The sequence below is a fragment of the Lactuca virosa genome, chromosome 7, assembly GCF_052849685.1.
Source record: "Lactuca virosa cultivar CGN04683 chromosome 7, Lactuca_virosa_CGN04683_v6, whole genome shotgun sequence".
NCBI lineage: Eukaryota > Viridiplantae > Streptophyta > Magnoliopsida > Asterales > Asteraceae > Lactuca > Lactuca virosa.
This window is the reverse complement of record NC_136432.1, coordinates 34823054-34837602: the sequence shown is the minus strand read 5'-3', so window position 1 is coordinate 34837602 and position 14549 is coordinate 34823054. Positions and strand designations below refer to the sequence as shown.

The window sequence follows — 14549 nt, the reverse complement described above, 5'->3', positions numbered from 1 at the left end:
CGTGAGAAACCGCAGAGTCTTGCAAGTAATACTTTTGGGACCGTTTCGTAACGAATTTAAACTATTGGGGGCTGTTTGGTAATTTAATTAACCAAACAATGACTGATTTGGTTAAAATAAATGAAGGGAGGGGCTGAATTGGTTTAAATGGAAGCTAATTTTTGGAGTTGGGCCGATTTTGTTAAGAAATCTCCATGGGAGGGGCTGTTTTGTTTAAAATACACCAAAGTTTTGGGGAAATGACTCATTTTGAATAAAGGGTTCAGCAGGGGGGTTTAATGTGTTCATTTTCTAAAATCACAATGATTTAGGGCTTTTTGTATAAGGAAATCTCATGGAGGGACTGATTGTGTTTAATGGTTCATACTTAATGAAATTAGGGCTTTTTTGTGCCCGTTTCCTTTTGTTGATCGGGCAAAGGAAAGGAACGAACGAAAGCAATGGACGAACACAGCGAGAGGGGAAAACACGAAGGGTCGCAGGGGCGATTTCGTCGATCGATCGCGAGAAGGTTCATCTCCGGGGTTTGACGAGGCGAAGGAAGAAGATGGGGAGAAGCAGCGAGGCTGCTTTCATCCTCGTCTGGCTTTGCGATGCGAAGGAGGGAAGGGTCCGATGGTGGTCCGGTGAGGTGTCGCGAGCAGCAGCAGTGACGAAGACGAGGTCCTCCTAGGTCGTTCTTCGGTGGTAAGAAAAGAGAGAAAGCGAGGGCGAAAAGGGAAAGCGATTTCGGGGTTTTCAGATCGAGGGTTTTGTGTGGCTAAGGGGTTGCGAAGGAAAAGAGAAACAGAAGCAGCGGTGCTGCTGGTGGTCTCGGTGGGTGCAACGAGGGCTGCTCAAGCAGCTCCTCGGCTGCTTTCTTCAGTTCCGATGGTTGCAGGTAAGTGGACGGGGCTACTTCAGCAGTTCCCGTGTTCTTTTTTTTTTTTTTTTTGATAGAAATCAATGGAGGAACAAAAATGGATTTTTGGGTTTGATCTTTGATAGGAGAAGGAGAAGGAAGAACAATGGAGGTTTGATGTCCCATTGGTTTGACTGATTTCACAAGAACAACACCTCCAATGGAGTTGTTCTTGACTGCTACGAGAACGAAAAAAAAAAAAGACGAGGGAAACAGAAGGTGTGAGGGGCATGTTCCTGACAGCTTCAATCAAGAATTTATTTGTGTTTAAACTTAGGTAAATTGAAATGTGGAAGTAACTTCCAATTTGATTGTACTTTGGTTTTAACTTGTAAGCATTGTATTGATTTAATTTGAATATATATTTGGTACTTTGTATTTTATTGGGTATTTGAGTGTGTAATTGATGCACTTTGTGTTTGAGATGTAGTTGGTTGAAAGAAGAATGTAAGAAATCTTCTATTTGATAGCCAAAGACTTGCAAGTAATGCTTTGGTTTAATCATTCATACATTTGTGTAATGTATTGGTTTCAATATGTATATAGTGTGTGTATTGATGTATATTTCTAATAGATTTTATATATAATTTTAGATTTAACAATATTGTGTGTGTATTTGTTTGAGACATTTTAAGGCAATAATACATACATAATATTTATACACTCTCCTATTAAAAGTTTTCCATGTATGTTTGTAATATATATAAAGAATTTTAGATTTGTATGTAATAAGTGTCCAAATTGTCATATATGCTAGTAATTGGTATTTGGAAAATAATATGACATATATATATATATATATATATATATATATATATATATATATATATATATATATATATAGTGTTGTTACGATATTTTAACCATATAATATGTACACATTGTGATCATTTAATGTTCATTGATACATAAATTATTGTATGATTTATAAAATCTATAACAACTTATCTATAGTTGATCACAAGTTATTGGTTATGTATCAACATAAATGGTTATACTTAAAAATAAAAATATAATGTTATCTCTATAGTTAAAACTCACAATTGTTGGATTAGATAATAATATATTATTTCTATAATATATTGTCAATAATTGAAATCACATCGAAATCCATAGTTTAAGGTTTCGCGAGTAACTGATTCAAAATGTCTGATTTTTTGTTTACTTTTATAAATATTTTTGATAAAAATATTTTGATTATAAAATTAAATATTAGAATATAGTCTGAGTCCAATAACGTTCTCAAAATTTCTATCTGAGGTCTGCAAGTCCCTCAACGGATAGAAACGGTTTTGACAGTTTTAAGAAAATCGATATTATACTGGTTTTTGGATTCTTAAAACGGTCGTATCTTTTGCATACGAACTCTGTTTTGGACGTTCTTTATATTTTCGGAAACAGGGAAACACATACTATGAGACTAGAATGTTTGTTTTTCTAACAACGTCTTAATACAAAATTTCATTTTTTTTCTGACACATTCTTAGGGTTGCAATTTGAGCTGTTTGATTTGTTTGCCAGATTATATATTTGGAAGTAAGATACCATCTGGTATCTTATAATAGTTGAAATGAACTCATTTATTTCACATAAGATGCACTAAAACTCAATGAGTAAAATTACCAAGAGGTTTACTGTGAACTTGATCGTTCACAGTCTTTGACCTAAATTCTAGGATGTCACACAAAAGACTAGTGGAACTTTGTCACTAAGAACTATTAACTTGTCGAGAAGAGTGTGGTGACTTGGGAAAAATTTATTTAGAAGTTCAAGGTAGAGTATGTTCCACCAGTAGAGATGGAGTAACTCACTCAAGAATATTTGTCACTCAAACAGATCATTGAATCTGTGAATGAGATCACCAAGATGTTCACCGAGAGAGCCTTGTTTTTCCCAGAATATGCCTCATCGGAGCAAGTGCAGATATCTCGATAATTGAGTATGATCAAGACTGATATCAGGAAGTTCCTATCAAACAATCGATACAAGAATTTAGCAGAAATGCAAGAGCATGCCAAGAGAAGAGAAATTGAGTTGGAGACTCAACGAAAGGAAAAAAAGGCAGACTCTAGCTCCGTCTTAGCCAACAACCAAGAAATTTAAGCCCGACGAATCGAGGTATGAAGGATAGAGAGGTATTCGATGTAACAACTGCGGGAAGTCACACAAAGGAGCTTGTCGCGCTTTGATATGCTTCATGTGCGGCAAGGAAGGACATTACAACTGAGACTGTAAGCATGAAGAATAAAGAATGTGTATATGTTTCCACTACAACCAGATAGGTCACATCAAGGCCAATTGTCCTCTTCTGAATCCAACAGTCGCAATACAAGCTCCATCACTTGCAACTTTAAAGATAACTGATGGACAACAGGTAAATCCCCAGAAGGGCCAAAGGGCGAGCCTTTCAACTTCAAAGACAACCAAGGGCCAAAGGGCGAGCCTTTCAACTCATGGTAGAGGAAGCAAAGGAAGCACCATAAGTCATGGTTGGTTTTTCTTCTGATCGAGGAAAATCCCCAACATGAATATGATCGCATCGCAGAGATTAATAGTGATTTTAGACTTCATCTAAAACCCTATGTAATAAATATATGATGATAAAGTTATAATAAATATGGAATGTTAAGTTTATGTTGTTGTTAGTGTTAAGATTACATTTCAAGACAACATTGTGCTTGTCACGATCTTATCCTGTTTTAGTCGTGTTATGTGAAAATCAATTGCATTAGGCACAAGTAATAGTACTAAAATGGGAACGTCAGAGCTCATTGGATAGGAAAAATATGAGTTTCTTCAAAGTCAAAAGAAGCTACAGATTGCATAGACAAAGCCAGTTTGGGATTTGATCAGTGAAAAGTAGTGAAAGATAATGGGTCAAACCCAAGTGGGGGAGAACCGACCCATAAGATGAAAGTGCGTAGAGAAGTTCGACTTTTGGTCTCTACGTCGAGGACCACGAAGGTGCAACACAAGTAGATAAAATTTGTTCGTTTTGGGTTTAATTGTTCAAGGGAAAAGAAGAAGGAATTCTTATGCTAAGATTACTCATAGGCTATGAGCTTCTTGATTCCCAAGGAAAGGTTGTTCTTTCCTCTAAAGCGTCTGATAGGATTTAGGAATTAACCAAATTCTTGGGTGTGGCTCAGATAGCCAAGAGAACTCGACAGGTTTGTACCCTCAAGAATATGAAATTTATCTTGGCAGCATTGGGGCTGCTAGATAAGGAATTCAGTAGGTTACGTAGTCGCCAATAGATAGCATCAAGATTCAACCTTTAAGATACCTCATCGTCTTAGAGAATGCTGTTAATGCATAAAAAGTGAACCTCTAGCAATCCGAACCAAAGCAAATCCGAAGTCAACTTCAGTCCGAGATGTGAAGATATTCTGAAGCTTATCCTATTCCAAAATGAAGTCATTTCCGAGATTAGTATTTTGATGTGATTGAGTCTGTACAAGCATTTAATGCTTTTTTTTCTTTTGTTAATGGAACAGCTCTTAGGACCAAATCAATAAATCTTTTAAGTGTCAGAATTGTCAAACACTTAGTATTATCTAGTCCTTATAATGTTCTCTCTGTTTGTAATTTGTCTCTCCTTTACTATTTAAGGAGTTGATGTTTCATGTATTATGAACCAAGAAAAGCAATTAATCATATTATTCTCTTCACATCAATTTTAAACTCTCTTGCAAGTGAAATCTCTTTCACTTACATTCTACTTGTTCTTGAATTGTCTTTACTTTGTTCATACTCATTTTACTTTACTTAGATATTTTGTTGAACACTTTGTTGAATATCATCTTCAAGTCTCGACTGGTTTACCAGACTTGACTGGACCAACTTATTAGAAGCAGACATTGATCTTAAAAGTTAATTCAAGGTTTGAGTTTTCAAACCTTTTCCGCGCATAGAATCTTGTTCTAAAAAATGCAGAGATCCATTATGATCAAGGAAGGATGATGAAAAGAGCGATCTGGCATCGAAATCCCAGTAGTTGGATCGTGTCACGACATATCGTGAGCGGGAACATGAACGAATTGTACGAACAATAGTTGTACCTTGATATAGGAAAAGTAGTTAGAGCCTCGCAAGAAGGTTATTAGAGACCTTGTGTTCATTATAAACTAGCATTATAATCTAGTATAATGGAAGATAATCAATCCTTATAATGAGTTCGTCACCAATATTAGAGTATTGGTTTCAGAGTTTTCAAGCCAATAAACCTGTTATAGTAATTTTGGTTAAAATTCAGGATGTTGGAACACCTGAACTAGGTAGAGAAACCACTGGAAATCTGGATTCGTGTGTTCTTTAAGGGTATACCATAGAAATTTGTCAAATAACACAAAGTAACAACGATATACCATAAGCCTTTTAAAGGCATGTTCTGGAAAATGGATTCCATTAAGAGACCGTTTCCCTAGTTAGTCGCTTTATAACGAGTCGAATGTATCGACATTTCACTTCTGAAGGTAGTTGTCAATCATAGCGTGTAATTTCTAGAAGTCCAGATCGACAAGTTTTCAGTTTTGGAAGACTTCGTGAAACGTTCGGGAGTACATCTACGGTTGAAAGAAAAGTTCTACAAGAAATACTGATGCGGCAACGATGGCCGGATCATAAATTGATCTTGACAACTCAGATAAGATGATATCTAGGTGCGCTAGGAGTAGGATTACGGGGAAACAATCTTTGTAAGTGGGGGAGAGTTGTAACACCTAGTTTTCACGTTCCAATAAAATTCAATATTAACTGTTGTTTATAAATTCGAATTACAAATATATTACTTTTTTTGCCAAACTAATCATTATAATCACGTAGAAAGTGTCAATATGGTTTCCGTAGATATATAGAAAACCTAAATCCGACTTCGTATGAAGAAGTTATGCTTCTTCGAAGTTTCGCGATCAAACCGACACGGCTCTACGGATCATAAAAAGTGATATTTAGATCAAATGCTTATTAGCCTAAGTAATTGTAACAAGCCAAATTTCCAATAAATTTTTTTTCATTTTTAATAACGAAAACATTTACAAAAGATATAAAATTTCCAAACACATTTGTTTTCAAAATCCATAACATCAGATAAATTATTCATAGAATCGGAGTGTCCCAAATGAAACGCCAGGGAGTGCATGCCGCGCCATCACGCCGGGCTCTTGCCCTTAGAACCTGAAATAGTTGAAACAACCAACAAACTCTAAGCTAATGCTTAGTGAGTTCCCCATAACATACCCCACACAATCCCCATAATCACATAAACCATATTAGCTATATCAGCTACACAAACCTTATAAGCCATGCATACAAACATATAGGGATGCCATGGAAACCCTCTAAGGTCTTACACCGGGTGCCACTGGAACCCCCCACATGGTCTTAACCCACTGCCATGGGAACCCCCACATGGTCTCAACTACCTGCCATGGGAACCCCCACATGGTCTTCACTAACTTCCATGGGAACCCCCACATGGTCTTCACTAACTGCCATGGGAACCCCCACATTGTCTTAGCTAACCAAAGAAATATCATATAAGCAAAACCTACAAACATACTAGGATGCCATGGAAACCCTCCAAGGTCTTACACCAAATGCCATGGGAACCCCCACATGGTCTTAATCTACTGCCACGGGAACCCCCCGGGGTCTTCCATGCAAATGTCATACCAACATATCATATAATCAACTAACAATCTACATATCACATAATGAGCCAGCCTTGGTGCCTTCGATCCATTGGTATGGTGTGGAGACTCACCTCTCCAAAAACTGTTGAACCGGTAAGATCAAATCCCAACTCACAGCTCCGAACTCAACTGCCTACAACCACCATGTGACTAACTTCATCAAAATCCCGAAATACCAAAGATACCCTTAAAGTCAAACTTGGTCAACCATGGTCAAAGTCAATGTCAACAGTCCATGTTGACCCAACTCGTTGAGTGCATCTATCAACTCGTCGAGTTCCTTCAATCTTCAGAAAACCGAGAAAACCCTAGCCAACTCGCCGAGTCATCTTAACAACTCGCTGGGTTTGCTCAGTAATCAGAAAGGTCAGGGAACCACGATCCAACTCGCCAAGTTGGATAAGCAACTCGTCGATTTTTCCTAGGCTTAACTCATTCAGTCACTTCCAAGCGAGTCTAATGCCTCCAAACCATAGATCCGGTCCCCTAGGGCTGAGATACCACGTAAAGTTGTTAACTTTACGTCGATGCATGGTATCAAGAGGCTAAAATCACTAAATCTAAGCTTCATAAGAGACCTAGGGCATGGAGGAGGGCCAAGACTTGATAAAGATGGCAACTTTAAGTCTCAAAAGGCCATGAAAAGTCTAGATCTAAAGTCATAACTTCAAGACATGCTCAGATCCAAGAAGGACTCCAAAATAAGGTACTAAAGGTCATAAACTTCTCAATGAAGAGATCTATCAAATAAATGTTCAAGGTATCGACTTTATACCTTAATATGGCTGTCACAACAGAGGAATGTCTAGATCCTAAGCTTCTCCCTTCAACTAAGCAACACCAAGCTTCAAGCTCCTTCAAGAAAGCACCAAAAATCACTCTCCAAGCTCCCACACACGCAAAATGAGAGAGCAAGCACGAACTAGGGTTTCTCTGGACAAAAGGAGCGGTAAGGGAGGCTACAATGAGGCTTAAGGCATTTAAATAGGGTGCAAACCCTAAAAATTAGGGTTTTCCTTTCCAGCTACTCGTCAAGTTGGGGCCTTCCAACTCATCGAGTAGACCATTAATCCCGCGTCCAAAGCGATCCCTACACGACGAGTTGGAGCTCCCCAACTCGTCGAGTTCCAGTCCAAAACCCTAAAATGTTGAGAAATAAAGGATACCTGAATCAAGCGTTACAAATCTCCCCCACTCGAACTAGACTTCGTCCATGAAGTCTGTTGACGCAAACAAATCCAGGTAATGCTTTCGCATCTCATCCTCCGGCTCCCATGTCTACTCTGAGCCCTTGTGGTGCTTCCATTGCACCTTCACTTGCTTCACCTCTTTGTTACGGAGAACCTTAGTTTTCCTATCCAAGACCTCAACGGGTCTCTCAATGTAGTTGAGGCTCTCATCCACCTGAATGTAATCCAAAGAAATAACTACAGCCTCGTCTGTGACACACTTCCGAAGCTGAGACACATGGAAGGTGTTGTGAATCTGGCTAAACTCGTCCGGCAGATCCAAACGGTAAGTTACCTTGCCCACCCGGGCTGAAATCCTGAACGAACCAATATATCAGGGCCCTAACTTGCCCCTCTTTCGAAACCTAATGACACCCTTCCATGGTGACACTTTCAGCAAAACGAAGTCCCCCACTTGGAACTCGAGATCCGTGCGACGCTGATCAACATAACTTTTCTGACGGCTCTGCATGGCTCGCAGTCTGTCGCGCACTTGTTGGATCAGCTTGGTAGTCTTACGCACCACCTTGGTGCTTCCCATGACTCGGTGCCCCACCTCACCCCAACAAACTGGGGTCCTACACCTCCGACCATACAACATTTCAAATGGGGGTCGGTCGATACTAGCATGATAACTATTGTTATATGAAAACTCTGCTAGTGGGAGGTATGTATCCCAACTCCCTCCGAAATCCAATACGCATGCCCGTAGCATAACCTCGAGCATCTGGATCGTCCGCTCGCTCTGATCGTTTGTCTGGGGGTGGTACGCAGTGCTGAAGTGTAACTGTGTGCCCAGTTCCTCGTGAAACTTCCTCCAGAATCTGAAGGTGAATCGAACATCACGGTCCGAGACTACCGATACTGGCACTCCGTGCCTGACCACCACCTCCCGCACATACATATCTGCTAATTTCTCAGCAGAAATACTCTCGGAGATCGGAATAAAATGGGCAATCTTCGTCAACCTATGCACAATGACCCAAATGGAGTCCACGCCCCTCGTCGTCATCGGTAACTTCATGATGAACTCCATGGTAATCTCTTCCCACTTCCACATGGGAATGGGTAGCGGCTGAACCTTTCAGTGACGCCTCTGATGTTCGGCCTTGACCTTCCTGTAGTTCAAGCACCGCTCCACGAACCACGCGATCTCCCGCTTCATGCAGGGCCACCAATAACTCAACCTCAGATCCCTATACATCTTTGTGGCCCCCGGGTGAATAGAGAACTTGGACTTGTGCGCCTCTTGCAAGATCTTCTTTCTCACACCCCCGGATACCGACACCCACACCCGACCACACTGTTTCAAAAGGCCTCGACTATCCCGAACAAACAAGGGAATATGATCACGAATCCGCTCTATCTTCCAATTCTCTTTCTTCAAACCCTCTACCTGAGCTTCGTTGATCATATCCAACAATGGAGAGATCACCGTCATCCTCAAACAAACATTCCCGATCGGAGCACTTGCCGCCTTGTGGCTCAAAGCATCGGCTACCACGTTGGCCTTCCCTGGATGGTACAAAATCTCGCAATCATAATCCTTCAGTACATCCAACCATCTCCTCTGCCGCATGTTAAGGTTCTGTTGATCCATCAAATACTTCAAACTTTTATGGTCAGTAAAGATGGTGCACCGAACCCCATACAAGTAATGCCTCCAGAGTTTGAGGGCAAACACCACTGCCCCCAGTTCCAGGTCGTGAGTGGGGTAGTTCGCCTCATGAGGCTTCAGCTTCCTCGAGGCGTACGCGATCACATGCCCCCTCTGCATCAAGACATCGCCTACCCTGTGTTAGACGCATCACAATACACCACCAAATCATCCAACCCATCGGGTAGTGCTAAAATCGGGGCCTCACATAACCTCTATCTCAAGGTGTTGAAAGCCAAATGCTAGTCCGGGCCCCACCGAAAAGTCACATTCTTATTGGTCAAGCGAGTCAAAGGTACGACGATATTGGAGAAATCCTGGATGAATCTCCGATAGTACCCCGCTAGACCCAAGAAGCTACGGATCTCAGATGCATTCTTCGGTACTTCCCACCGCATCACTGCCTCAATCTTGGCTGGATCAGCCAAAATACCCTCTTGGTTGATGATGTGCCCCAAAAATTGCACCTCTCGCAACCAGAAATCACACTTTGAGAACTTGGCATAAAGCCTTTCCATCCTCAGTGGCTCCAATACCTCCCTCAGATGTTGCTCATGCTGCTCCTTGGTCTTATAATAGACCAAGATATCATCGATAAAAACGATCATAGACCGATCCAACATCGCCCTACACACCCTGTTCATGAGGTCCATGAACGCTGCTGGGGCATTGGTGATCCCGAATGGCATCACCACAAAGTCGTAGTGACCGTACCGAGTCTTGAAAGCTGTCTTCGGTATATCCTCATCCCTAATCCTCATCTGATGGTACCCCGGCCGAAGATCAATCTTGGAAAACCAGGATGCACCCTGCAGTTGATCGAACAAATCATCGATCCTTCGAAGCGGATAACGGTTTTTCACCGTCAGCTTGTTCAGTTCTCGATAATCGATGCACATCCTGTGTGACCCGTCCTTCTTCTTCATGAACATGATCGGTGCTCCCCACGGGGAACTGCTTGGAAGAATAAACCCTCGGTCTAGCAGCTCCTAAAGCTGCGTAGACAGCTCCTGCATCTCGGGCGGAGCTAGCCGGTACGGTGCCTTAGCTATCAGAGCGGCACCCGACACCAAATCAATGTGAAACTCTACTTGCCTCTCCAGAGGCACCCCAGGCAACTCCTCGGGAAAGACATCCCGAAAATCCTGTACAACCGGTATAGTGTCCAAATCTGTCGGGGTCTTAACCCTCGTATCCGAGATGTATGCCAAAAATCCCGAACAACACTGATGGAGAACTCTCCTAGCCCTCGTAGCAGAACAGAGGGTTGGCCCCTGGGAGGCCCTCTCCCCATGAATAACCAGTTCTCCCCCACTTGGGGTTCGAACCTTCACCAGCTGGCGCTCGCAGTTTATAATGGCCCCATTGGCCCCCAACCAATCCATTCCGACGATCACCTTTAGCCCTCACAGTGGAATCGGAACTAGATCGATACGAAACCTCCCCCCAAACACATTCAGGACACAGTCCTGATATACCTTCGCAGCACTTACATTGTGGTCATCTGCAATCTCAACCTCAAGCGGGGAATCCAAAGTCCCCGGAGCATCCCGAAACTTCTTGCTAAGCGCAAGAGATACGAACGATGGGGTAGCTTCTGAATCGAAAAGAACACGAGCCGACATACCATTGACCAAAAAGATCCCTATATAGGAGCACATATATACATAAGCATAACAAATCAATATCAAGCAGGAAAATAAATTATGTACCAGCCACGACGTCTGGTGCTGTCCGAGCCTCCTCGGTAGTCAACTGAAATGTGCGACTCTTCACCGCAGGAGCATCCGCCTTGGCAGGGCGGCCATCATTGATCCTCATTGTGGCGGGTGCAGGCGCCGCCACCGCTCCTCCTCCTCCCTACAACCTCGGACAATCGGTCTTTTTATGGCCGGTCTGGTTGCAGTGGGAACAAATCAAGCCCTTCTTGGGGCAGTCCCTACTCACGTGGCCTGGCTGACCACAAGTATAACATACTAGGCCCGTCACTCGGTAGACTCCACTGTGCGACCTCCCACATTTGGCACACCGGCGACGGCCATGCTGGCCCTACCAGAAGAATCCGAGGTTTTAGACTTTTTAGCCTGTCCTACAGCTGTCTGAACCTGCTATGGCTTCCGCTTGGTGCGAAGCTCCAACTCCATTTCCCGCTCCTGGGCCTTCTCCACCATCTCATTCAGGGTTTTGCACCCCGTAAATCTCACGAACTCACGGATATAATCCCTCAGCATGGAATGATACCTTGTCCTCCTCATATCCTCATCCGCAGCATACTACAGAATCAACAATGTTCGCTCGGGAAACTTGGCGGTGATCTCCACCACAGTCTCGGTGGTCTGATGTAGCTCCTGGAACTCTCTCACTAACTGTTGCACCTCAATAGATGATACGAACTCCAGATCAAAGCGCCTGACAAACTCCTCCCATGACATCTCAGCCACAACGACTGATCCCACCTGGCTAGTCACCTCCTCCCACCAATCCCTGGCTCGGTCCCTCAACATACACGAGGAAAAACCCACCTTTGCCGCCCATCGTCGACTAGCCATGGGGTCCCTGACCCCAAAGAACTCAGGCGCTCCGCACGCCTTGAACTCCCGGAACGAGGGAGTTCGGGCCCCGACCTGGCCCGCGGTAATCTTGGCTCGGAAAGACCTGAGCCGCTCATCCATGATCTTCATCATCCCCTCCTTGACTGTCCTGAAAATCACTGGGGTAGCATCAAGGATGCCCCTCGTAACCTCGACTTTGATAAGCTCACACATCCTCTCGTCAATGGGCTCTATAGCCTAGCCCAGCCCAGATCCGGATCCTGATCCTGATCCTGATCCCCCTGCTCCATGACGTGTCACCACCATTGTGATCTCAAATACCATAAGACAGAATGATCAAGATATTCAAAAGGGGATCCTTCCACACCGGTTCTCCTTAGAGCTTCCAGATCTAACATTAGTTCAAGTACAGGTCCTATGCTTTCAGTAGTACAGGCCCAATACTACCTTCCACACCTACCTGTATCTTCCCCAAGGCTCTACCTGAGAACTCTAATTTTCCCCAGAACAAAACATATCTCACAAACTACCGCATAGCTCAAATCCAAGTCTACCCTAAGATTTGCTCCATTCCCAACAAACCAGAACCCAAATCAATCATAACAGGTTGCCCTATGCATGAAAATTATACACATAACAAGATCAAATAGACTTTCGAATAAAAGACTCTACCCTAGGACCAGAACCACACAAGGAACATTAAATAAGGCCAAATCAATCATTCTAAAGCTAAAAGATCCTAACTGTAAACAATTTTTAAAGCATACACATAGCAAAATCCATCCAACGATCATAATCCAAATATCAGTATATCATGGCTAACATATTAGGGAACCACTTACTTGAGCTCGGTCGATTATACGCATTGCACTCTCCCTTTTTCGGTTTTAGGAAGTTTTAACTTTGATTTTTTAAAATTTTTTTTTTACCATTTCCTTAGTTTGAGTCCTGACACACCCGAGAGTGTGCCCGAATCCCTCAAACCAAGGCTGTGATACCAACTTGTAACAACCCAAATTTCAAATATTTTTTTTCATTTTTAATAACCAAAACATTTCCAAAAGATATAAAATTTCCAAACACATTTATTTTCAAAATTTATAACATCAGATAAATTATTCATAGAATCGGAGTGTCCCAAATGAAACGCCAGAGAGTGCATGCTGCGCCATCACGTCGGGCTCTTTCCCTTAGAACCCGAAGTACCTGAAACAACCAACAAACTATAAGCTAATGCTTAGTGAGTTCCCCAGAGCATACCCCACACAATCCACAAAATCACATAAACCATATTAGCTATAAAAGCTACACAAACCACATAAGCCATGCATACAAACATATATGGATGCCATGGAAACCATCCAAGGTCTTACATCGGGTGCCACTGGAACCCCCACGTGGTCTTAACCCACTGCCATGGGAACCCCCACATGGTCTCAACTACCTGCCATGGGAACCCCCACATGGTCTTCACTAACTGCCATGGGAACCTCCACATGGTCTTCACTAACTACCATGGGAACCCCCACATGGTCTTAGCTAACCAAAGAAATATCATACAAGCTAAACCTACAAACATACTAGGATGTCATGGAAACCCTCCAAGGTCTTACACCAAATGCCATGGGAACCCCCACATGGTCTTAATGTACTGCCACGGGAACCCCCCGGGGTCTTCCATGCAAATGTCATACCAACATATCACATAATCAACTAACAATCCACATATCACATAATGGGCCGGCCTTGGTGCCTTCGACCCATTGGTATGGTGAAGAGACTCACCTCTCAAAAAACTATTGAACCGGTAAGATCAAATCCCAAATCACAGCTCCGAACTCAACTGCCTACAACCACCATGTGACTAACTTCATCAAAATCCCGGAATACGAAAGATACCCTTAAAGTCAAACTTGGTCAATCATGGTCAAAGTCATGGTCAACAGTCAAGGTCAACAGTCCATGTTGACCCAACTCGTCGAGTCCATCTATCAACTCGTCGAGTTCCTTCAGTCTTCAGAAAACCGAGAAAACCCTAGCCAACTCGCCGAGTCATCTCAACAACTCGCTGAGTTTTCTCAATAATCAGAAAGGTCGGGGGACCACGACCCAACTCGTCGAGTTGGATAAGAAACTCATCGAGTTTTCCTAGTCTTAACTCATTCAGTCAGTTCGAAGCGAGTCTAATGCCTCCAAACCATAGATCTGATCCCCTAGGGTTGAGATACCACGTAAAGTTGCTAACTTTACGTCCATGCATGGTATCAAGAGGCTAAAAACACTAAAACTAAGCTTCATAAGAGACCTAGGACATGGAGGAGGGCCAAGACTTGATAAAGATGGCAACTTTAAGTCTCAAAAGGCCATGAAATGTCTAGATCTAAAGTCATAACTTCAAGACATGCTCAGATCCAAGAATGTCTCCAAAATAAGCTACTAAAGGCCATAAACTTCTCAATGAAGAGATCTATCAAATAAATGGTCAAGTTATCGACTTTATACCTTAGTATGGCTGGC

General features: G+C 42.6%; 1 long non-coding RNA gene across 1 annotated transcript; it reads left to right on the top strand.

Annotated features, from left to right (window-relative positions):
- The first annotated feature begins 378 nt into the window (after positions 1 to 378).
- LOC145125568 (uncharacterized) lies at positions 379 to 1284 on the top strand. Its single transcript, XR_013716050.1, has 2 exons — positions 379 to 880; positions 988 to 1284. It is a non-coding gene; the product is annotated as an uncharacterized LOC145125568 (long non-coding RNA).
- The last annotated feature ends 13265 nt before the right edge of the window (positions 1285 to 14549 follow it).